Source organism: Amblyomma mixtum, chromosome 6, assembly GCF_055824585.1.
Source record: "Amblyomma mixtum isolate Tamu chromosome 6, ASM5582458v1, whole genome shotgun sequence".
Classification (NCBI taxonomy): domain Eukaryota; kingdom Metazoa; phylum Arthropoda; class Arachnida; order Ixodida; family Ixodidae; genus Amblyomma; species Amblyomma mixtum.
Window position 1 is genome coordinate 21,319,368 of NC_143017.1, and position 24,824 is coordinate 21,344,191.

At 49.3% G+C, this 24,824-nt stretch overlaps 1 pseudogene; it reads left to right on the top strand.

Annotated features, from left to right (window-relative positions):
* The first annotated feature begins 16,908 nt into the window (after window positions 1-16,908).
* LOC149338397 (uncharacterized) lies at window positions 16,909-18,801 on the top strand (annotated as a pseudogene).
* Window positions 18,802-24,824: the final 6,023 nt, after the last annotated feature.

Here is a 24,824-nt window from a genome sequence, read left to right on the forward strand (position 1 = left end):
CGGGGATTTCTTGCTGCTTACCCAGAAGAAACACTCCGTCCTCCAACATGCCTCTCTCCACCTCACGCCGCAGCCACGAGTAACGCCAAGAAAATGCGTCGTGGCTCGAGCCGGGGCAGCGGGGTCTACTGCGAGGATGCGAAGGTTGGAGTCGCAGACCTGAAACAAAATACAATACAAACTCAAACATGAACTTCGGCTGTCGCTGCCCGGATTTGCAGGCGAACGCATGCAGTCAAAAACAGCAGGAGAGGATAAAGTCTACTCACTATCATGGTGTTTAAGGCGTAGTAGACCTTGCGGCTCCAGAAGGCTGCCCTATGGGCAGCCTTGCCCCGCTGCGCCTTGATGGCGATTAGTGTGCCATCGACACACCCAACGACGACGGGGATGCTGCCGAGGCGATGGAAGCCCTCCTTCGCCACCGCCTTCTCTTCGGGGCTCGCCGGGAAGAGAACCCAGCCGTTCTGCGATCCAACCTTCACAATTGCTTCGGCCACCCGCCGCACGCACCTGCTGAGCGTTGGCTGTGCTACGCTGAAGCTGGCCTCGTTGCTCGTTGCCGACGGCGCTTTGAAAACGGCCTGTTGCAAAAAAGCAGGGCGCGCACATAACTTAGCGCTACACTGACAACGCGTTCGTTCGCAAGCCGCCTCCCAGGTCACCGGCGAGCTCGCCACACAGCCGCCGCGCAGTGTCCTTCTCTAAGCGAAATTCGCGCTGAAATAGCTCGCCTGGCATGGCAAATGCGTCGTCATGCACTCTCCGACGTCGTTGCTCGCGCCGCCGAAGCAACCCGTGCACCGCGAAGTACGCAGCATTAAGCGCCGCTATATTCGATCACAAAGATTAAGAGCGGTTTATGAGCTGCCTTTTTCGCTCTCAAGTTTCAGCCCGCAAAATTAGGTGCGCAACGTCACCACTTCAGCCATGTTCACTACGTCACCGTTGACGCAAAAAACCGCCGGCCAAGGAAGACCAATGGGAGCGTTGCATATGGCGGCATTGTAGCGTTTTAGTAACTTTTTAATATTAAGAGCGGTGCAGAATATGGCCCCAGTGCTGAGCAAGCTCCAGCCGTAATGCTTGCATTCTACAGAATCGCAAGTCTCCCCGGCGTGACAGGGTGTATAGATTGTACACACGTGCCGATTAAGAGCGCGGGTGGCGAAAACGCCGAAGTTTTCAGGAACACGAAAGGATATTTCTCCTACGATGTGCAGGTAAGTGCACATCACATGATGAATGTATTCACTATCAGGTTAACCGTGTTGAGCCTCGGCGCGCTGGCTCAGTGATTAGGGCGCTAGATTGCTGAGCATGAAGAGGCAGGTTCGATCCCGGCCACATTCGGGAGGCAGCGCCCGAGCGAGGCGCGTCGCGCAGCGGCGCGCCTGTTCCCGTGTTCTCTTCGCAGCGCCCGGGTGGGAAGGGTGAACGGAAGAGCACATTACTGTTGTGCCGGTGTGAAACATCCTCTATAAAGCTGGCCGTTCCTGCAATTGTTTCAGTACTCGCCTTGGCCATATTAACCGGACAGGTATGGCTAACTTTACAAGGTGGTAGTTTGATTCTAACATTGTGTACAAACCCTTAAAAAAGTTCTAGTTGCAAAAAAAAATCGGTAGAACGTCATTTTTTCTAGCTGATACCTATCCACCGATTTCTGAGCTCTTGCTCATTCTATTGTGTCCCATGCAAGGTATGCGAGCCAGTGAGAAAACTTGAGTGCAGTCACGACCTTTCTTGTAATCTGTTCAACAAAATCTGCAGGAGAAGTTTTGGGTATATGTTTATTGCATGCAAACATACAGCATAGCATAATATTGGATTGTTTACATTTTGATACCCCATCTCAGGACCGAATTTAGAGTTCTTCGGTATTGTGGTGAGCTGGCCTGGTTCAGCTCACGACAGCGGTATCTTCGACAGCAGCGGTGCCTGTGTACAGTATGAGAGTCGGAGTATGCCCAGCCTGCTGCTTGGGGACCAGGGCTATGGCTGCCGCTCCTATCTTACGCCGCCAACAAGAGACCCTGGACGAGTGAGCAGCCCAGAGCACAAGTAAGCTGATGCGATCAATGGTGTTTGCAGTTAAATGGTGCATAAAAATATTTTGGAAAGGTATTTGCACAATATAAAGGTGAACATACCAACCAGCAACTGAAGAGTGCAAATATAGCACTCTTCAGACTTTAACCATCCATCTGAGTGAAGTGTTGGGCAGTTTTGCAGCATGTTTTCTCCCTTCTGTGTTGATATGGTTCTAACTGAAATGCCGCATCATGTGCAAGTTACTCTAGTTCAAGAGGCAAGCAACCAATCGATATAAATGAGAGTGCATGTTAATGAAAACGCAACAGCGCTGAAATAAATGAAGCCAGACACTCAGCTTGTCACCTAATTTCGTTAGTCGAGTTATTCCATTTTCTACATGCAGGTACTGTCAGCAGCAAAAGTTTGCGGGATCTCCAGCGCGTGGCGGAGCGACGCAAAACTGCATTGCTGCGCCATCTGCCGCAACCGCGCCTGATGACGAGGCTCGCGGCACTTCCGCGCCAGTCATTCTCTGCGCATGCCTGTCCTATCTTTGCTATCAGGCATGTCTCATCGCTGGCTTCCCCCGGGGTGCGCTTTTGACGCTCGTCACAGCCGCTGGAGCGTTGTGGAACCGCCGCCGCGCGTCTGCTTCGCCTGCTGCGATGGTGGACGGAGCGCCTGAGCATCTTTTGCACGGCGCACTATATTCTCTGAATAAATGACTTGAGCGTTAAATGTAATTCCAGTCCTTTCGACTCAGTTAAGATGTGTGTTCAGCCATTTACAACGAGTACACCTTTCCGTTAACACAGGAAAAACCTAACACGAATTGAGATGTTATTTCCTACGAACGTATACGAGAGGCGTGTCGTCCCCCCCCCCCCCCCCCCCTCGGCCCCAAATAACCACCGAAATCGAGCTTCTACTTCCCGCTCGCTTGCCAGTGTTGTTCATGGACACGTGCCACACAATGGTACCACCTAACTTGCTTGACCCAAAAATCACCCCGATTCCTTCCCGAAAAACAATTGCTGGCTGCTTGCCTGGCGTGACATTTCCGAGTTTTGCTTCAATTGTGAGCATGAACGTGGAGGTAGTCTGCAGTTTTCTGAGTCATATCTTTTATTTACAGTCGTTTCATGTCATCGCATGGCCCATGGGTTCTCGCCTCCGCTCCCGCAAAAAGAATACTGCCACTGTAATTTATCATGTCACCATGCTTAACTGTAGAATGTATACTCCTCCAAACCTACATGGTGGCGTTCGATGAGAAATGGTATAAATTACGTGTCCAGGCTTGATTTCGAACAAGAGGCTACACCAAGGGTTATGAAAATATGAAAAAGAAGCACGCAATCGATGGTGGTGAAAAAGAGATATATTTAAATTGAGGTGCTTTCCTGAAAAACAAAAACGAACAAAAGATCATAAAGAGAGCTTTAGGGCAGGTACCATTTAGTGGCCGGTATAGTGGCCTTCTGACGCTATCACTTCAGCGATTCTCCGCGGCATGGACGCGTACAGAGCCCTCACAGTTTCAGTTTCTGTGCTCAGTGCGCTCCAGCCCTCTTCAATTGCTCTCCAAAGAGCATCGGCGTTGGGGATGTGGCGCCTTTGGGCAGCGAGGCGCCTTTTCATTAGTCCCCACAAATTCTCGATAGGATTCAGGTCCGCGCCGCTCGGAGGCCACGGCAGTCGCAGCACACCACAAGAGTCAAGTGTAGCTTCCGTAAGGCGCGCAGTATGTACTGGACTGCGGTCGTGCTGCAGCCAGTAAAAGCCGTCAGGAAACGGGCCGTCCAGGGCATACGGCACCAGTGTCTTCTTAATGATGTCGCAGTATGATGGAGCATTAAAAGTTCCATCGATGCGGACCAAAGGGCCGAGTCCATCTTTGCTGATGGCTCCCCAGACGGCAACGCTGCAGCGGCCACTCGATAGCACGCACTGCGTGTACTCCGGTCGGTATCTAAAACAAACGAGAAAAAGAACTATCATTATGAGCTACGCCATACCTGCGGCAAGTACAACCGCTGTCATCACTGAGAATAAGTTGCCGAAAACCGAATCGGCGCACGAAAAGGAAACTTAAAATATTGTAAACTGTTATGTTTGTTTGCCTTGTTAAGAAATAGGGCTTTTGAGAAAAAATGTCCGAGTTAAAAAAAGAAAGCTCACGTGACGAGAATGCTGCTATATGAGTTACTCAGTTGCTCTAGGATGGCTGGTGAACAGATCCGGCTGGTATATTCTGAACACTTCATTGGACAGTAAGCTGCTCGCCAAAGATAAAATGCGGATTCCTCTTCATTTTAAAGTACGGATTTGTATCTAAGATTTAAATACTTTATGTTAAAAACATGAACCTCAGTCATACCTGCAGTTGAGAGGCCGCCAAACACGCTGCTGTTGGTCCCACCTGGTGCAGAATGTGGATTCATCAGTAAAGATGACTTGGCCCCAGTCTTCAACACCCCAGTGCTCGTACGCCTTAGCAAATTCCAGCCGCTGCCGGCGTTGGTTCTCTGTCAAATAGGGCTTTTGTGCTGCGGCACAATTTTTTAATCCCGCTTCTTTGAGGCGCCTTCTAATTGTGTCGCATGACACATGAATGCCGAGCTCTTTCTTGATTTCTTTGGCGCTCAAGAAGGGATCAACCACAGCAGCGGCAATAATCAGTCCGTCGTCTTCTTCCTCAGTGACCCTCGGTCGTCCACTGCGGTGGGCGTCAGCAATTCGTCCTTGATCGTCTCGGAATGCTTTCACCACTCGTGTTACTGCCGATTTAGACCTTCCTGTCAGGCGACATATTTCTTTCTGGGGCACACCTTCCACGAAGAGGCGTGCGATGTATCGTCTTTCATCCTCCGGAACACGAGGCACCATCGTTGCACTACAGACACCAACCTCAATTCTGGTTTCAGGAATAATGCACGACGAACAGGAATTGGGGGTCGCAATGACATCTTATCGATGCTCATGTTATCAGTCGAAAATAATGCTTGCTAGTCCAGCAACGCGTCTTGGAAGATAACATTTATTCAGGGAATATAGCGCGCCGTGCAAAAGATGCTCAGGCATCCACCGTCCACCATCGCAGCAGGCGAAGCAGACGCGCGGCGGCGGTTCCACAACGCTCCAGCGGCTGTGACGAGCGTCAAAAGCGCACCCCGGGGGAAGCCAGCGATGAGACATGCCTGATAGCAAAGATAGGACAGGCATGCGCAAAGAATGACTGGCGCGGAAGTGCCGCGAGCCTCGTCATCAGGCGCGGGTGCGGCAGATGGCGCAGCAATGCAGTTTTGCGTCGCTCCGCCACGCGCTGGAGATCCGGCAAACTTTTGCTGCTGACAGTACAGCAAGTCTCAAATTAAGTCGAGAAACACGGTTGAAAGAACTTTCGGCATTTGTAAGAGGAGGTTTCCATACCGGGATATGACACTACAAATCAAAACAACAACACCCATCGTGATAACTGCTTGTGCTGCCCTACTCAGCGGTCCATGCCCACCTGCACCACAGCAGCCTCCTCCTGCCAACCACAATCAGCCATCGGGTCACTGGCAGTCATCGGATGGCTTCGGAGCACGCGCAAGCCTCATTCAAGAGCATTTTGCATAAGGCAATGCCAAGCAGTTACTGGAAACTGCAGAATCCATGAAGCCTGCACGACATTTCACAAGCTGTTCGCGGTAGGCAAGGGCAAAATGAGGCAATGAGATCGGCGCACACTGCATGATTGTTCTCGCTCTCCTGTTCCACGGACAGTGAGAGGAGCAGGATCGTGTAGTGCTACAAATAGCTTGTCAAACAGAGCATAACTTGATGTAACAGCAGTGTCATCGTCACTATCATCATCAGCCTGACTCTGCGCACTGCACAGCAAAGGCTTCTCTTCAAATTAACCTGGTCACATGCCACCTGCTGCCACCTTACCCTGTAAGCTTCCGGATCCTGTCCCCTGCTACACTTGGCTTCTTCTGGAACTCCAATTACCTACTGCCACCATCAGTCGTCCTGCCTTTGCGCTTACGTGCCCTACCCTGGCCCAATTATTTTTACTGATTTTGGTTTGAATATTATTAACTGCTAGACATTGTATTAGTTTTCCGCATATTAATTTTTAGATCCATCGTTCTCCTTTATATGTTGATGTCATTAACCTTGCGCTTCAATCGATTCCCTGAGTTACTAATGCAGGAAATGGCATCAGCGAATCGCAGTGTTCTTCATATACTCTTTTGTCCGTAATTGTTCCCCATTCGAGGCTATCTATGCCTTCGGTTACATAATAAAAATAACCCAGAATGCTTGCTTGCTGTATACATTACAAGAAACCTGAATAGCTTTCAGTAAAAGGCGCCTATATCTAAATTTTGTTTTTTTTATCATTGCTAAAATTTTACCCCCAGCTGTTCCAGCCGAGATATCTGAAAACCGCCTGTAAACAGCTGTAAATAGTGCTGAAGAGATTTAGTCTGCCTGCCTAAAACCCTTCCTTACCAGTAGAAGTCGCTAAGCAGCCACTGCACATACCTCCCAGTATTTTCACTACGACTTTTCGACGCTTTACTTGCCTGCTTTAATGCTTTACTTGCCGCTTTAATGCCTGCTTAACTGCAGAAGTTTCGACTGAGTAAAATGCAGTCCCACTCTATGAAGGCTATATATAGGGTCGATTGTATTCTGTGCATTCGTCTGTCACTTGCTTGATGGCATGAATATGGATCACTGTTAAGCAAACTTCACAAAAACCTGCATGCGCTTTTGGTTGACTGAAGCGTTTACCTTAGTAAACACCTTGAAATAAATGGACAATAAGCCGATCGATCTTCAAGCCAGCATCATCGTTGTACGCAGCGTTGTACTGTGCATATAAATGATGTTTTTTGTCTAACTGTCAATACATTCAGGATGAATTGAGCAGTATCAAAGTTTCTTGTGTATATTTCCAGGTGACGTCTGGCTGTGTAGACGCTCACAAGGAGACCATTTGCATGCTAAAGCTACCAGCAATTACTGAAACTGTACCAGACATAGCATGAAACAAAAAGACCAAAATGATGTTTTTGACAGAAATGTTTGTAGGTTTATTCTTTTTCCTCTCTCTTCAAGAGAGCGGTTTTCGTCTGCAGGAGCTGGAGCTTTGCCTTCTTTATTTCTATAGTTAGTTTGTGCTCCTCCATCTGCCCCGTTAACAACTTCATGCGGAGCACTTGCTCCTTTTTTTCTCTTATTTTCATTAGAAAGCCCCAGCAACCGAGCCTGCAGCTCCGCCTCTCCAAAGGCAGTGCTATTCCGCTTTCTCGCTTGTGGCACCTCTGGGGGTGGAACCACTTGGGATGGGACCACTGGAGATGGTACGACGAGGGATGAGGCCACTGCGCGTGCAGCAACTAGGGACGAGACCGCAGACTGTGTTGCAGGCCCATCTGTGGTCTCCTCAGCTCCACATTCCATCTGTGGCTCATTTTGTGTAATTACCTCATCGCTGAGGCTCACCCGATGGTTTTGCCAGTCAGCCTCTGCAAAGATGTTAGCTATTTTCATATCTCAACGCACCTTTCCCTCTAAGCCTTGCTGCAAAGAAGGTGCACCAACACCAACAAACAGTAGGATGCCACAAATAGTAACTCGTAAAAACAAGTATGCGATTTACAGAATTGTAGAACAAGGGAAGAAAGGAACGCAAGTAATTTGTCCTGGTTTTAGAGTGCAGAAGCAAATGAAAGAATAGATATAGAAGTGTGAAAACCAAAAATACCAAACACAGTTGTTTAGCTCAATAACTGCAGGTGGTCATGTATTTTCATAGCAATTTGTTTTGTTATGTAGCTGAAGAGCACAGACTGCCTTGTGTGTTGGTTACGGATTTGAGATCACGTACAAATGCAGAAAGAAGCTGTGTTTTTTTAACTACTGCTTTGTATTTTTCTTCAAGATTGTAGTGAATTATAACCAGAGTAGAATAAAAAGGAAATAAAAACGTAAGTATGCAAGTGCGAAAACCAAAAATGGCAACAAAATAAAGCACATGGCAAACTCAATTTTAGATGAACGATGAGCTTGAACAAACCTTCAAACTAGTGCAATGACAATACAATGAACAAGCAGTTCTGTTCTTGCTCCCAGTATCTTTCTCTGTATTCATTTGTGTGCATTCGTAAGTGATCTTCAATGCAAAACCAACTCACCCGACAGTCTATGCTCCTGAGCTATAAAACAAAACAAATTGCAAAGAAAATACATGACCAGTTGCAGTCAATGACCCAAACAGCTTTGAAGCACTTGTCAAGAGCATACACAACTCGCTGCCTGTACACTTGAGCATAACGCACGAAATATTTGTATGCATGCAACTTGTGAAATACTTAGCATGACATAACTGATAGGGCTTATGCTGCATGCCTAGGAGGCACGCAGCTAGTGTGGCAGGATTTTAGCAATGGGTTGATGTGGAGATGCATTGACCAAAATGTTTTGTAAATGTCTATGGTGTGCTTTGACACTGTGGCAGAAGCTCAAGCGCATAAGGTATTGAAGGGAGCACATTTCAGAATGAAGTGAAAATGGGGAACAAGCAGCTCAGAAAGCAGGACACAAAAAGCTTAGCATTTGCCTCTTGGGTCGCTTGTAAGAGGGCCACGACGCCAGGGGTGAAACTGCTGCTGCTGCTGCAAAGGCTGGTGCCATGCCATGCACGGTCACGGTCGTAGCGGTTGTCCACTCTCACTTTCATGTGAGATGCCACAGCACCAACCCGTTGCAGCTCGTCAGTCATTGCGCTGCGTTGTGGGCTCCCACCACCTGGCACAGTGCATGTTTTACAAGATTAGCAACTCATGGCAACATCTGCCACAAACATTTTGGTACAACTACGTTCACCTCAGCCCAGTGATGTGATTTCAATCTTTCATGCACAGCTGTATTTTTCGAATCATATTTGCTAGCGCTTAGTGAACACACGGGACAGGAACACAAATACACAGGACAGACGCTAGTCTCCAACTGCCGTTTATTCGAAAAACAATCAATATATGACATCTCAGAATAGCTGAACTCACACATGCGCAGTAGCAACGCCACGCATCAATAACATGATTTCTTTTTTTGACAGATTAATAGAGGGGGGTGCTGACGCATTTGGAACCTTCACTATCAATGCACATAGCTTCAAAAATTTCACGTTCCGCTTGGGTTTTCATTGTATCTAGAATGATTGTTTCTGCAAAGATTGGTGTGCAAGGTACAGGGTCAGGGTCGCCAGGGTACCGTTCGATAAAACAGCGTTTGCAGTGCGCAGCGATATTCCCCCCCGCCGATATGGATTCCGTTGCCGAGCGGTTCTCTCTCAGTCGTTCATTTATGCATCTTCCTGATTGGCCAATATACGCCTTGCCACAAGTTAGCGGGATATTGTAGACAACACCGACTTTGCATGGAACGAACTTCTTTTGGTGGTTCGTAGTGCACACCGGCTTTCTTACCTCGCCGTTCACGAGCGGGCACAAGCGCACAAGTTTCCTCGGGGCAGTCAATACAAGATCGACGCCACACTTCTTCGCCATCTTTTTTAGACGGTGTGACATATTGTGCGCTTACGGCATAGCCACAAGTTGAGTGCGTCGTTGGGGATCTTCAGGATTTTGTTGCCTCCCATAACTCACTTCCTTTCGTAGCTTTTCCGCAACTGATGTCAGAGTTTCATCCGGAAACCCGGCGTTCTCTAGGCGAAGCTTTTGCAGTGCTACACATTCAGTGATGCAATGCTCGCACGACTTATGGAGAGCAGCGCGGAAGGCATTCATGGCAATACCCCTTTCCACAAGTTTAGAGTGCGCCGATTGCTAACAAAAAAATTCTTTTTTTGTTCTCGGCTGATACATTGAGCAAACGCGTGCTTTTTCAAACCTAATGCATATATCAAGGAGCTGCAGCCCATCGTCGTTTGTGATTTCTGTTGTAAAGGTTAGACCGAAGCTGCAAGAATTAAAAACATGGAGCACATTTTTCACCACATCGTCCAGTTTGTCCGACTGAGTTAGATTCATTACTACAAATTAGTCAACATATCTAAAAGTCCGTTTAACTTTGTCAGTGTTGATCCCCGCGACGATGCGTTGGTCAATCTATGGTAAAAAGACAGCGCTAAGAACGGCGGCGATGCAGGACCCAATGCATATGCCATCCTGTACATATTTTGCGCCTTCATGCTTTATAACAGTCGACGACAGGTAAAATGAAACAAGGTTTTAAAAAAGCTTTCACTTGACATGCCAATAGAGTTCTGAAATGACAATGGGGTTCCATTTTCAATACAGTCACGCAACGCAATCATGATTTCCCCCTGCGGCATCGAGTAAAAAAGGTCTTTTACATCTACTGAAACGGCAAAATTAACTTGCGGAGCGTATTCGTGGTTCTAAATAGTCCACTACCTCCTTAGAATTACTAACCAGAAACGGGTCTTCAATTTTCAAGAGACTTAATTTCTCTTGCACGAATCCAGAAAGAATACCTTGCTATGACCTTTTCTCCGTTACAATTGTCTTCAGTGGCACACCCTCTTTATGTGTTTTCGCGGAGAAGAAAACGCTTAGTCCGCTTCCTTACTGGCACCTATCTTTTTGCCCAAACTATCCAGTCCCTTCTCCTTACATAACCTGATGGCCTGTTTTTTCGCGATCGGGCCTACAAAGTTCTTAGTTAATGCCATTTTTACCTTGTCTTTGTACACACTGTTTGACATGACCACAAATCCTCCCTCCTTATGCGCAACTAGTAGCTTCAGATTGTTAGTTCTCAGATACTGAATAGCATCTCTGACGGGTTCACTCACACTTTTCTTAGTTCCTTTTTGCTTCATAAGGCATTCGATGCCTTCAAAAATGCACCATGCCTTGTCATCGTCCTTTGCTTTGCTGGAAATTCTTCTTACTACTGACAGTTGCTCGACAGAAGTCATCTTTGGCTCCATGCAGAACTTGAGACCGTTGTTTAGGAACCTTTTCCACTTCCCTGGGTACCGACGTACCTAGGCACAACACTTGCCCTTGTTGGCATCCCTTCTTTTGTTGGCGTCTCTTCCATTCACATAGTTCTGATACACATTTTCCCCAGAGGTGCTCTGTCTTAGTAGATGCTTCATGGTTCCACGACTTCATCCACGGTTCTACTGCATGTTTCATCGTTTAAGCACTGGCAACACTGAAAAACGTTCAGTGGCCTAAATGCTGTTTACATTTGTTCCATCAATGTAGATTTATCATGTTCTTGAAGGCACAGTCAGAAGAAGTTTGTAGAGAAGGTGGTCCGACCGTGATAGACAAAACCACGACCTGCTGTATTGGCAAGACCAATGGGTGTTAAAATATGCAGGATAAAAATGCAATCAGAGATGTCCACCCTAAATTTTTCTGCGCCTGGTAGAGTAGATAAAAAACATCATAACGTGCTAATGCGGTAATGAATTCCTTTTATGATATTTGCATTAGTTGTACCTCAGCCACACGCCCGTCGTAAAATCTAAGCAAACATGGTCACCACTCCTGCTCTACCTGTACCGCTTCCGTTCATACCCGCCGTGTTTTGCCACTGCGTCTGTCCAGCCCTGTCGCTATTAAATCCTCCCGTTTTCCTTCGGACGTGCTTGGCGCCGGCAAAACGATCGATAGGGTACTGCTTAATCAACATGCAACAAACTTGTTCAGGTCTTCACACTGCACTAACAAATTTTGTATCCGGTCTTTTCATATCTGCGGACCCAGGTACTGCACTCTGATCTCAATCAAAAGAAATTGCAATCTGCCAAGCAAAAAACGGGACACACTCGCAACGGCCTTTCGTCAGGTGGCCATCTCTCGTGTGCGTGATACGGTAATCGGCAAATAACTAATCGGCACATCCGTGGAGAACACAGCGGTCAGACTAGATGAAGCGGCAACCACGAGGGACACATCTGACGGCAGATGCGAGCAGGATCTTGAGCGCCCGTGGCTGAAGGCCAGGTAAGCAGCGCTTTGCTCATACCAGTACTCGTCGCTCGCTCTTGTAGCCGCTCGCGTCCTTCACTTGCCGCTTCATACGTTTTAAAACAAAATTAGAGCGTGCAAAAACCTCACGCGAATCAGCGGCATTCTTCTTCCTCCACTTATCCTTGAGGTTGTCCCAACATTTCTTGTGTTGTTTCTCGTTCCCCTTCAACACACCGTGACGACAGTTGAACTCCTGCTCGATCGTGAGCCAAGCTGACCTCTTCCTGCCCACGCTGGCAGCATCAGTTTTTTTTTTATTTCTGTTATTGCCTTGTGTTTATTCACAAGCTCTAGAAGGATTGTGCGCTCTGCCTCAGCAAAATTAACCGTTTTTCTTTCAATTTGGGTACACCAAATTGTGCTTAATTGTAATCAAACCGATCGACTTGACGACAAAATAGCATAAGGAAAACAAGCACGTGCAAACTGTAACAAACAAACGAGAAGGACGGTAGACGCAGCAAGCGACGCTATATGAGGGCTTGCGATTGTGGGCAGACCAAAAGGAAAAGTCTCTTTATGGCAGCAGCTAAAAGTATACTGCTGGCTGCGAGACTGTTTTAATATCGCTTTTTATGCATTTTGTTTGCCGCTGTTCTCATATAAAGTATATAATAGGTGTGTATTCTTTGAATCGCTTAGAGTCAAAAATTATAACCTCGCTCCCATGCTACTTTCTTAACCAGAAAAGTGCTCCTTTCGAAAGGTCGCTTTAAGGTGGCGTGCGGGGCATTTCTGAAATCCACGTCGCCCTTTTCTTTTGCTTATACTTTAGTTCTCATTTACGAAAGGTCGCTTTGCTTGTTAAGATAAGAAACGTTCCTGTATATGGGGGTAAGTTCATGCAAAGTTTATAGGGCATATTTACATTTATAATTGGTTGAGCACAAATTTCAGCAGCCCACAAATCAGCTCTTTCGTTGCCTTTTGTGCCGACATGGCTTGGTGCCCAGCAAAATTTTGTTTTGTCCTTGAGTTAAGGCTCTTGTTATGTTGGGTATATGTTGTGTATGATGTCGGCAAGCAGCACAGCGATAGCATTTCGGGAGTTAAGGCTTTAATTACACTTAGCGAGTCGGTGTAACTAATAATGTTTGCGAGGCTCTTGTTTGCATTTTTTTTACGCCAACACAGATGGCGTAACATTCGAAAGTGAAGATGGATGGACACTGTAGAAGCCTTACTATTTCTTTCCAATTTCCTTGTAGCACTGCTTTTCCAACGCAAACACCCGTTTAAGAACCATCTGCATAAAAGGCTGCTAAAGTACTGTACTTTTTCTCGAGTGAAAGAAATTCTTGTGTTATATGGTCTTGTGCACTTTGTTTTTTGTGGAGGTGTGTGAGAGTGAAATCACAGATTGCTGGGAAATTGTAACATGACAGTAGCGGCTCTCATTTTCCAGGATTGCTTGACAGTCTGTCTAGTAGGCCTAAGTTTTAACATATCTCTTCAAATTGCAGGAGGAGTGGCCGGGGAGCTTGCGGGTTTTGGAACATTGTAGCGATCGGGTAACACAGATGCTTATGCAGTGTACATATTTTTAGAACGTACGAGCATGTGATCAAGGCTCTTCTGCTTGTAAGCGATGGTTCTTTAGTTCCTACATGCACACTGTTAATTGCCGCCGCGGTGGCTCAGCGGTTATGGTGCTCGGCTGCTTACCCAAAAGACGCGGGTTCGATCCCGGCCGCGGCGGCTAGAATTTCTTTGGAGGAGAAATTCTAGAGGCCCGTGTACTGTGCGATATCAGTGCACGTTAAAGAACCCCAGGTGGTCGAAATTTCGGGAGCCCTTCACTACGGCGTCTCTCATAGCCTTAGTCGCTTTGGGACGTTAAACCCCATAAAACCAAACCAAACCAACACTGTTAATTGTCGATGTTCTATAGCACCCGTGGAAGGACGCAAACCTAAATTATATACTGGATACAGTAGTGTAAGATACTATGGTCTCGCTAACCCATAAATTATGCTTCCATATTATAACGTAGAGGGTACTACAGTGCGATAAATTTCTTTTTTTGTCTTGCTTTATATTTGTATTTTCTTTTTTCTCCAGTGATTTTTTTAGAGTGTTTTTAGTATATTCAGTGATGGAGAGCTTTTCTTTTTGAGGGTGTTTATGTGTGACAGGAGTTCCTAAAGTTATTCCTTAAAATTTGTGCTCGTCTTTTGCTGGTAATATTACATCACTCAGGAAAACCCTGGGATCAGTGTGCAGGCCTCTTCTAAGCGAGAAGTGAGCAGATAATGACTTTTGCGTGAAAACTTGAAACCACTTTTACCTGGCCATGTCGTTATTAGTTTGTTTACTGCAAGTTGTATCTGTCTTTCGCATTTTACTACGTTTGAGGATGTGCAGGCTATTTGAAGATCATAAAAATAGACTGAATACATGATAAACTTGGTGATTATTTCAGTTTTGGTATTCACTTTTACTATAAATAAGGTGGATCTTTTAACATGCACCATTGAAGTACTCTATTCACTAGAACGAAATTCCTTGACAGCGTTGAGCCTAGTAGTTCATAAGTATGCTAGGAAAGGAAGTTGTTTTTTTCCGGCTCGAACTCCCCAGATTCCAGGAGCTGGATGCATGAATACTGAGTTAGGGCAGTATTACCCAGTTTTTCGGCTTTCGCGGGACGCGATTAAGGGTGTGGGGCCCCACAGCACAACTTCACGCACTCTTGAGCGCAGTCATCTTCTGATGCGTTCGGAAGGCATGCAGTCCCCCCTGGAGGCAGCGAAGTGTCGTGATTGTAAAATCGTGGTTGGTCAGGGCAGGGCCTCTTAGGGCGTCGACACTGGGCTTACCCCTGCAACCCCTGAAGGAAAGCAGTGCCTCTGAGACAATCACAGGTTGATCCAAGATCTGGACGTGGAAGTCATCTCCTAGGTATTTGGCCCTCTTCGTCGATTGGCATCCTCGAGGGACACATTCAGCCCCAGTACTTGGACACCCACGATGACCGACTGGCCCTGCCTTAGGAGGACCAGGTCCGGAATCTGACGCCCCTTGGCGGTGGTGAAGACGGGGTCGACGCGAACGTGCCGCTCTATTCGCCATATACTTCACGATGATGTTATGTCGACGTTTCCGCACGCGATCCGTGCGCACACAGTTCTGCAGGACATGGTTAAAGTTTTCGTTGGCATTGCATCCAGGACGGCAGTTCTTTACATCTCTACCGCGCATCGAGGCAGACGGCATTGAAGCGTAACTTGACTAGGTTAATAAATTCCTTCTCTGTCAACAGGGAAGTGCCTTCAGTCGTCCACTTCACTGCTGCTGGAAGATTCTTCGTTGGCTCCAAGGCCCGGCTGTCAAAGCTGGTGTGCAAGCGTTTTCCCCAGAAGCGCCACGCCCTCTTAACCGAACCAATATCCTCACCTTCAAATCTTGTCAGGTTTCTAGCCCTGCGGAGCCGGTCCGCCACCAGCTCCATCCCCACGGCGATCCTATAGGCCGGGAGGGAGGACTCAGCCATCTTCTCAAGGCACTGCACTTGGAGTCCTGGGACGAAGGTGCGCATAGAAGAAGTTCCTAGGCCTCCCTCCTCGACTGGAGCGTAGATAAAGGCGTTGCAAAGATTGTGGGGCAGCTGGAGCCAGGAGCGTGTAGCTGCGCACCAGACAGTCCAGCTTCTTTCGCAAGCTGGCCGTAAGAGGGCTAAGTACTATTTAATGGTAGAGTCGTGGGAGGAGGTAGAAACGGAGAACCGCCAGCCTCTGCTGAGACCGCTGTGGCGCCGCCGACATCTTGTCCCGCAGGGATGTCAAGGCACCAAAACACAGGGGCGGTTCTGCCCAAACGGCGCGTAACAAACGCCCAGGTAGCGTCACTCGGTTCCAGTTGCTGCGCTCACAATTTCAGCGCCCTTGACTTCCTATCTTCAAGAAGCTTTACCTTCTTCTGCCTCTCTGAGGGTTGCAGTGCGACGGTGAGGCTTTTTGCAGGGTTGAGAGCCAGGCCCAGCTCGTCCAGGAGGGTGACGAATTCATCAATCCTTACCTAAAGGCCCTGCGGGGTGGATGCCAGCAGCACGATGTCATCAGCGAAGGCGTTGGCGTCGAGCAGCAGGTCGTTGCTGCCGAAAAACACTACACTGTTGTCCATTCGCAGCCACTCATCCAAGACCAGGTTGAAGAGGAGCAGCGAGAGGGGATCCTGGTGAACACCCCTGGATGGGTGCACAAGTCTCTGCTTCCCCTCAAACTCCAGTACCGCGGAGGAGGTTTGTTAGAACTCCTCCAGGTATGTGAGAGTTTCTTAGTCAGAACCCCTCACCACCGCTCCCCTTAGAATAACACCCACAACCACGCTATCGAAAACCTTGGTTAGGTTCAGGCTGGCCATGTAGAGTTGTCGACACGAGGACATGGACTCCTGGAGCAGCGTAGACAGCTGGAGGATGTTCTCGGCGCATCCATCCACCGGCAGAAAGGCCCGCTGCCGACAATCCAGCTAGACATCTGCCAGGAGCCGGTTCGCCAGGATCTCGTGGAAAAGCCGCACCAGGAACGAGGAGATGGTAATGGGCCGGAACTGGGCAGCTGAGTCCGCCCCCGGAGTCTGGGGGAGGAACACTGTCCTGGCGTTCCGAAGGCACACTGGCAGATGCCTTGTGAGCATAAGAACGTGCAGCAGGACCAGGAGCAGGGCCACTGGAATACCCCATAGGTCCTTTTCGGTGATGCTGTCGGGCTCCGGCGCAGTATTGGCAGGCAGCATCACCGTGGCTATCTCTTGGGCCGACACTGGTCGGAAAGGATCAGTGCCGTGTACAGCAGCCTGCGGCATCTCGACCCTGGAGACAGCCGGGCTCTCTATGACTGCCGGCAAGGACTACAGGAAGGCGTCCGGGTCCCGGACGGTGAGCGCCGTCATGCTGTCCAGAATCTGGTTTGCACACATCGTCTGTTTGGTCCGGAACATCTCCTGGCATTTGGCGAACTCTTGTCGTCGTCGTCGTCGTCTCCAACTGACAGGCCGGAGGGCCTGCCTATAGGTAGTGGACGCCGCCGGGTCCTGTCCAGTCTTCGGAAGTGACCTTGGAGATAGCTGTTGAGTCTCCTTGCGACGACTTTATCTCGAACCAGACGCCTGGCAACCTCCCACAATAGAGGACTACCATAGGGAACTGCTTTGTTGTCAGACGGCGCAACGCTTCCTTGAGAACTTGATATCGACGAAGACGCGGACCTTCCTCGTCGTAGTGGTCGTCCGCACCAAGAGGCGACGAATACTCCACGGTAGAATTGGACAGCTGGAAGGGGGCAGTCTCTGCCACATTGGTTTCATTCCGCCGCCCTGTCTGCCTGAGATGTAGTCTTGGCGCACCATCGTGAACATCTGCCTTGAGATCCCCCGGAGGGGGGGGGGGGGGTCCCACCCACTGAGAGCACTTACTAAGGCCTCAACAAGGCTCATGTACGAAGTATATCTCCTGTGTTACTTAATAGATCGAATGACCTGTGGGACGTTTTCACAGCCGAACGCTTGTTGACATTAGACCCTTTCAGTTGCTACCTACATAGCGACATTGCGTACGCAACGCTCACTACGTTCCGTGCGCTGTAAAGGATGCCCCCGCCACACTTATAGCCTGTACATACCGCCGGAGAGCAGTCGCGTAGGGTGTAATTTATTTGTTGATGATGATGTTGGTCTAGAACTGCTTTCAAATGCTTTTAGCGCCTTCTATTGCCACAAGTGAAAACTGTAATGCGGAATCAATCCAAAGAAATATTCAAGCCAAGTCTCAGCCTTTCCATACTTACATTCTCGGTCAGCAGGCAAGAGCCGGATTTGTTTCCTTCCTTCATGCCTGAGGCCTTTATATTTTAACATACCCCGAAAAGCGTTCTTTCGAATGCTCATGTGATCTCTATGGCAAGAGATCGACTATATCACCTGGCTAGTGGAGCGAAGGCTTTTTTGAGCTGCTATGCATCTGCTCAACGGCGACGACTACTACGAGATGAGCAGCAAATGTGATGAGTTTTTCCCCTACCGCTCACGATATGGGCTTCTAGATATTGATAGCTTCGAGCCTACACTTCTCAGGCAGCAATTCAGGTTTGCTAAAGAGAATTTAGGTGAACTCTGTAGCGCCCTTCGTATTCCGGACTCAATCAAGACTGCACAAAACGTAAATATTCCCGGCCGAGAAGGCTTGCGCATTCGGCTGCGAAGGCTCGCTTATCCAAACAGATGATGTCACCTGGAAATATTATTTGGAAGGCATCCGTCTGTAATGTCGAGCACTGCAACAATTGTGATAGACCATATCGTCGCTGCTTTTAGACATCTTCTGACCGACTGCAACAACCATGACTGGTTATCAAGTGCTGTGCTCCAAAAGTTTTCGAATGTAAGTCACAGTTGAAAGCTGCGCGTCTGACGCTGTTATTACACAGCAGAACTTCAATGTTTTTCTTCTGATTTTTCGCTACAGGCTGTTGAAGCAAGAGGTGCACCAATTTCGAACTGTTGGGCGTTTATTGGTGGGTCTGCCCGCCCTATATGTCGTCCCAAAACAAATCAGAGGCTCTAGTACTCAGGGCACAAAAGAGTGCATTGCACAAAGTACCAGTCATTGATGTGCCGACATGGAATTATGTGTCAGCTGGATGGGCACTATCCTGGGAACTATCATTACTCAAGTGAGCCCCTCATATCATTCTCCCCGATAGGTCGGTGTCCTGATTTTGTTCTCTGAGTGCCACAAAAACTGGCACTGAAATGTCAGAAACACACTAGTGTTGTTTACTTCCCGTAAACGGGCTTTTTTTGCATCCATACTCCAAGAGAGTGGAGTGTATGTCATGTTGGAGAAGCTAGTGAGCGGTGAAGACTTGGTTATTTCAGGGGACCCTGCGTACCCGCTCCGGCCACTTCTGATGAAGCCCTATGGTGGTTGCTATTTGACACGTGGCCAGGGGGCTTTCAGCCATGCAATGAGCGGAGTCCGCCAGGCGGTAGAATGGGGATTCGGCAAGGTTATTGCTGAATTTGCCTTCGTCGACTATAAGAAAAACCAAAATCTTCTTTGGCAACAACTGAAAAAAATGTATAAGGTGGCTAAAATCTTAATGAACTGTCACACAACTATTTATGGCAGGCAAGTGTCCACGTATTTTAACTTACATCCACCTACCCTACGTGAGTACTGCCACGCACCTCCTTTGTAATTATCTCCGCTGAGATAAAGCGTATTTCAATAGAATAGAACAAGCTCGTGCTTGGGCCCCCTCTAATTGACATTTGCCATGATGTTTTGAATCACCTTGACAGCATTTTCTCTTACATCAGTGTGGTGTCTGGTTCAGACCAGACGCATGACACGGGACCACGCAAGCCCAGTATGCAGAAACACTCCTTTATTCGTCACAGTGAAGCCACTTATATAGGAAATCATATTGAATGACGATGACGATATGTACACTGAAAGAAACGAAACTGAAACAAGAAAGAATACAACATCGCCTCCCGCTTGAAAATACAACATAGTAATTTACAACAACCAAAATAACACGAACTAAACATTTATTGTTCAGGTAAAGAAAACCGAAATCTTTCTACAGGTCGGCGTACCCTAGTGCTTCGACGCAAAGGTTGCTCCACCGAACCCTCTAAAGGAGCAACCACTTCTTCAGTAACTTCAGCCCTTGTTTCCGGCAATCGCAACAATTCACCCTGTTCAGCGCCTGCGCGGCTTTCAGGCCCAGCGGTACCCGAGTAGTGATGAGGCAATTCCCATGCCCATTGTTCTATTGTCTGCGATTGATTGCAGGGAATCCGAACTAGTTTAGACGCGTTCCAGCATCGACCGTCGCTCATCAAAAAGCTATTTTTGCCTTTTCTGCCGACAATCTTGAAAGGTCCCATGTAATTTACCGACGCTTTCCCACCGCCTGCTGGCTTGCGTACAGGAACGAAGTCCCCTACTCTAAAGGCTGTTCTTTTCGCACCTCGCCTCCTGTCCGTATACTGTTTTGCATACATCTGCTTCGCCTTAACCCTAGCAGGAACATTCGAGCCGGCATGGACACCCTCTCTTGTCGGCAAACCCACTGTATTGAGTCTTGTCCTTGGCTGGCGCCCGTGGAGCAACTTAGCTGGCGACACACCCGTTGTCGCATGCGGCGTGGACCTATATATGCCGAGATAGTCAACCACAGCAGCCTGGAGGGGCCGTTGTTCCAATCGGCCAACCTGCATGAAATCTTTCAGCACGCGATTAAAACGTTCAATCGCGCCGTTTCCCTGTGGATAGTACAGAGAAGAACAACGATGCGCAATACCCCTCTCTCTCAAGAATGTTTCAAACATTTGCGATCTAAACTGAGGCCCATTATCTGTGACAATTTCTTCCGGATAGCCTTCTCGGCTGAACACAGTCTGCAAAAAATCGACCACACTCTGTGACGTCACTGTAGATGAAAAGGCAGCCTCAGGCCACTTGGAATGATAATCGATCAGCGATATCATGTACCTACAGTTTGAAGGGGCCCAGTCAATCGGTCCCACTATATCCATTGCTAACTTCTGCCATGGTAGGGCTGTAAACGTCACCGGCTGCAGCGGTGCAAACGACGGTTTAGCGGACTTGTCCGCGGCCTGGCAGATATGACAAAAATGAATTGCTTCTTCTACCTGCTTATTCAAACGCGGCCACCAGTAAAGATCACGTAGTCTCTGCTTCGTCCTCACAATTCCTGGGTGACCTTCGTGCGCAAAACCAACCAGGAGCGAGGTTAATTCACTCGGAACAACTACCTGCTCGCCGCGCATCAAAAGGCCATCAACGAAAGAAAGCTCTTCCCGCACGTTAAAGTACGGCATTATTTCTGCTGGCAAAGCTTTTCTAGGCGCCCAACCATGTACCACGTGCACAACAACCGGTTGCAGTGTGCTGTCTGCAGCAGTGGCCACCGGCAGCCGTTCCTTGGTTAGGCACTCTGATACAACGGACACAATTTCTTCCTGCATCGTCTGCTGCGAATCACAGTCAAGAGGTAGGTGTGAAAGCGCATCGGCCACGACATTTTGCGATCCCTTTTGGTACTCTATCTCGAAGTTATAATACAAAAGTCGAGCTGACCATCTGGATATACGCAAAGGTCGGCGTCCTGTACCGGCAGCTGAAAGTAACGTCACCAGTGCCTGGTGGTCCGTACGTAACAAAAATTTTCTACCCCACAGGTAGACGTGCCAGCGCTCGCACGCGAGGAGACAAGCCAGGGCCTCCCGTTCCCCAGCGGAGTACTTCCGCTCAGCAGGAGTCAGGGCACGTGATGCGAAGGCCACCGTGCGTACACTGTCACCATCGCGTTGCTGAAGAACGGCTCCCAGACCCTTATCAGAAGCATCTGCCGTAACAATTACATCAAGGTCTGGGTTAAACATTTCTATGACTGGGCTTGAAGACAAAGCTGTCTTAACAAGCTGGAAGCTACGCTCAGCCGCATCATCCCACGTGAACTGTTGACCAGACCGCAGGAGCCTTCTAAGCGGCTCGACGAGATCAGCAAATCGCGGCACAAACCGGGCATAGTAACCAGCGAGACCCAAAAATGACCTCAAAGTGGCAGCATCGTGAGGAGCAGGCACTTTGACAATAGCGTCAACCTTAGACTGCAATGGTGTGAGCCCTTTTGAGCTCACCGTATGCCCTAAAAAGGATAGTTCGGAAACAGCAAATGTGCATTTCTCGTTGAGCTTCAAACCTGAATCACCAGTGCGTTTTAGCACCTGGTGTAGATTCTTGTGGTGCTCCTCACGTGTCTTGCCTCACACAATCACATCATCAATGTAACAAAGTACGCCTTTACAATCTTTCAAAATATGCTGCATCATTCTCTGAAAGGCTGAAGGGGCAGATGCAAGGCCAAAACACACTCTCTTAAAACGAAACAATCCTTCGTGTGTGATAAAGGTGGTTAGTCCCCGACTTTCAGGAGTCAGTTCTAGCTGGTGGTATGCCGACGCTAAGTCGAGCTTTGAGAAGCACGTTCCTCCAGCTAGTTCATGAAGTAATTCCTCTGTATGCGGAAGAGGAAAAGCATCGGCAATGACTGCCTTGTTCACTTCACGTAGGTCCACACACAACCTAATTGAACCGTCCTTCTTCCTCACGACGACGATCGGTGAAATCCACTCCGATGCGTCGACAGGTTCAATTATGTCTTCGGCCAGCAGGCGTTGTATCTCTACCGATACCTGTTGCCGTAGCGTGAGCGGCAGGCGTCGGAGTTTCGCAACGACTGGTTTCACAGATGAACGGCAGTTAACATGGTGAACAAACCCTTTCACATGCCCTAACTGTTCCGTGAACAAGTGCGCAAACTGGTGCGTAAATTCTGAAGGCAGTGAATCAGGGCATGTCACCTGGCAACAATTCAAGGTTGAGCCGTTGATAGTGATTCCCAGGCTCCGAACGGCATCAAGCCCCAGCAGCGAAGTGCCCTTGGTTGTGACATGAAAAAGCACACTGGCTCTGTTTCCCTTGTAAGATACGTCAGCAAGAAAGCAACCGCTTAACTTGATTTGTTCTCCGGAATAGTTGCACAAATTAGCAGTCGGCGGTCGTAATGAGTACGTGTCGGCTAGATATTTGTGGTAGTGCTCTTCACTGAGCAAAGAAACCGTAGCGCCTGTGTCGACAATCAACAACAATCATCTTCCCGATAGAAATGTTGGCTGGAATATCTTTCGCCGACGCATTACGGTCACCGATTTGAAGTACCGTGACGGCGTTGGCCTTCTCGGGCTTTCGAACGGCATATTTCTTTTTCTTCGATTTGCACATGCTTGAAAAGTGACCAATTTTTCCACAAGAGTGGCAACGCTTGTTCCTCGCCGGACATGCAGTCGAGTTAGCCATATGCGATGACGAGCCGCACCTGTAGCAACTTCCTTGCTCAGAGTCTGACCTTTTTCACACATCTTGAATCTTGTTCACAGTGCTATGCGCGAATTCCCCGAGCTCTTCTTGTGTTTGCTCAATTTGCTTCCCGATGTCAACAGCACGCTGCAATGTAAGCGAAGACCCTTCATAAAGCAAGCGTTCACGTGTTGTTCGTGACGAAGTGCCTTCCAGTAATTGGTTTCGAATCATGATATCGGTAGCACTGCCAAAATTGCAAGTAGACGCAAGGTCCCGAAGACTGTTTGTAAATGCTTGAAATGTCTCACCAGGCAGTTGTCGTCTTTGGCGAAACCAGCGCCGCTCCACCAAATCATTCGTAGCGCTCGCGAAATGCGTATCCAGTGCAGCAAGCGCGTCCTTGAACTGGTCCGCCTCTTCCTCCTTGTCCCCCTTGTCCTCGGCCTTGGCGTCCGCAGTCACGTCTGCTCCTTGTGCAAGGATGCTGTAGAATATTCGCTGGCCTTCAACCCCGAGCGAGTTTAGCAGAATTGCCTTGCAACGCTTCGGCTTCAGTTCATCGCCGCCAATGGCCTCCAGGAAATTCAGGAATACGCGTTTCCACTGCTGCCAAGGCACAGCCGGGTCACCGGGTGCAGGCAAGAAAGGGGGCGGTGCTGGGAAACACCCGAGTGACATGGCTCCGATACTGATCCTGCCAATATGTGGTGTGAGCAAATTTCACTTATCTGCGTTCTTGCGCTCCTCCGGCGTTTCTGCGCACCTCCGGCGTTTCTGCGCACCTCCGGCGTTTCTGCGCACCTCCGGCGTTTCTGCGCACCTCCGGCGTTTCTGCGCACCTCCGGCGTTCCTGCGCACCTCCGGCGTTTCTGCGCACCTCCGGCGTTTCTGCGCACCTCCGGCGTTCCTGCGCACCTCCGGCGTTCCTGCGCACCTCCGGCGTTTCTGCGCACCTCCGGCGTTCCTGCGCACCTCCGGCGTTTCTGCGCACCTCCGGCGTTTCTGCGCACCTCCGGCGTTTCTGCGCACCTCCGGCGTTTCTGCGCACCTCCGGCGTTCCTGCGCACCTCCGGCGTTTCTGCGCACCTCCGGCGTTTCTGCGCACCTCCGGCGTTCCTGCGCACCTCCGGCGTTTCTGCGCACCTCCGGCGTTTCTGCGCACCTCCGGCGTTTCTGCGCACCTCCGGCGTTCCTGCGCACCTCCGGCGTTTCTGCGCACCTCCTGCGTTTCTGCGCACCTCCGGCGTTCCTGCGCACCTCCGGCGTTTCTGCGCACCTCCGGCGTTCCTGCGCACCTCCGGCGTTCCTGCGCACCTCCGGCGTTTCTGCGCACCTCCGGCGTTTCTGCGCACCTCCGGCGTTTCTGCGCACCTCCGGCGTTCCTGCGCACCTCCGGCGTTTCTGCGCACCTCCGGCGTTCCTGCGCACCTCCGGCGTTTCTGCGCACCTCCGGCGTTCCTGCGCACCTCCGGCGTTTCTGCGCACCTCCGGCGTTTCTGCGCACCTCCGGCGTTCCTGCGCACCTCCGGCGTTTCTGCGCACCTCCGGCGTTCCTGCGCACCTCCGGCGTTCCTGCGCACCTCCGGCGTTTCTGCGCACCTCCGGCGTTCCTGCGCACCTCCGGCGTTTCTGCGCACCTCCGGCGTTTCTGCGCACCTCCGGCGTTCCTGCGCACCTCCGGCGTTCCTGCGCACCTCCGGCGTTTCTGCGCACCTCCGGCGTTCCTGCGCACCTCCAGCGTTCCTGCGCTCCTTTGGCGTTCTTGCGTTACTCCTGGCCGCCGATGAGATCGTGGCTGCAAGGGCTCCGTGTCGCCTTGCACCGTAGGCGGTTCAGCCTCGTGACTGCTGCTG